Source organism: Mus pahari, chromosome 12 (assembly GCF_900095145.1).
Source record: "Mus pahari chromosome 12, PAHARI_EIJ_v1.1, whole genome shotgun sequence".
NCBI lineage: Eukaryota > Metazoa > Chordata > Mammalia > Rodentia > Muridae > Mus > Mus pahari.
In genome coordinates this window covers 32,887,020-32,888,504 of record NC_034601.1, presented here as the reverse complement: position 1 = coordinate 32,888,504, position 1,485 = coordinate 32,887,020, and positions in this window count along the sequence as shown.

Here is a 1,485-nt window from a genome sequence, read left to right as displayed (position 1 = left end):
TTGTGGAAGTTGGTTCTCTCCTTCTGCTTTTGGGTTCCCAGGATCAAACTGGGGTCATCAAGCTTTGTAGCAAGTGCCTTTACCCTTGGAGTCATCTTAGTAGCCTTTGGTTTTTGAGACAGAGTCATATTATATAGTCCAAGCTCTTACACTTGGAATCCTCCAGCTTCTGCTGTCTACGCCCTGGGTTACAGGTGAGCCTGGCCTCCCTGCCTCTTTAGAAAGCAAGGTGAGCAAGTCAGGGGAAGCAAGCCAGTAAGCAGCACCCTCCATGTCCGCTGCATCAGCTTCTGCCTCCAGCTTCCAGCCCTGCTTGAGTTCCTGTCCTGACTTTCTCCAATAATGAATTATGATATGGAAGTGTAAGCCAAATAAACATTTTGCTCCCCAACTTGCTTTTTGGTGGTGTCTCTTCATAGCAACAAAACCCTCACACATTTCATCTTGCTGACATATTTAACCTGACTAAGCACCCATCAGAAGAACCTTAGGAAACATGAAACTTGAAACTCACTGAAGAAGCAACCTCTGAGTTGTTTGTTTAAACACGGGTTTTCTTCCTGATGGCTGGGTTGTTCACTGCATACGTGATGTGCTAGCCCCTTCTCAGGCTCTCACTGCTAACCCTGTGATTCTGTGATTGCTTAGAGTTGGAGAGAAATTCCTACTGCGCAACAGAATAAAAAAAAATGTATGTAGTATATATTATAATTATGCCACTGGCATCTTGAAACCATCTGGTTTACTCCTAGCCACTCATCAATTACCACATGCCTTTCTTTATGGGATGCAGAAATGAAAAACAATTGATTCTCCGCCATCTGCCATTTATTACACTAACTCATTGGAAGTGACAGAAAGGGCGGAATTTTAATTACAGATGAGGGTACCATTCTCACTAGCTGACTAACTAGGCCCCTGGCTATATACCCATTGGTTTAGGAGGAGGAGGTAAAGGACCTAAATAGGGACGACTACTAGGGGCTTAGTGGGGGCATATAAGAATGTAAACATATCTGAAAGCTGCAAAACCCAGGAAGGTTTTGCACACAGGAAACTGTAGACTCTAAAAGTTAGGAAGAACCTCAGATGTCATTGCTAAGGTTACAAAGGTTTGCAAAATAGCAACAAAAAGTTCAAAAATTATAGAGGCTGTAAAACAGGCTTATTTTCTAAGGTGTTCAGACTCATTTTTCACAGACCTTTATTTACTTCAGCTTTAATAAAAAACTATAACACGGTCTTTAAATTTAAATTCGGTCTTTATATGAAGGGAAAATACATATCAATAATGACATTTTAAGAACATTTTTAGAGTTCCCATGACATAATGCACAACTTTTCTTTTCCATTTAAACATTCCAAATATTTACAGAATCCCTTTTAAAAGAAGACCGTTAAGAATATAGCCTATAAAGCCGGGCATGGTGGCGCACGCCTTTAATCCCAGCACTCGGGAGGCAGAGGCAGGCGGATTTCTGAGTT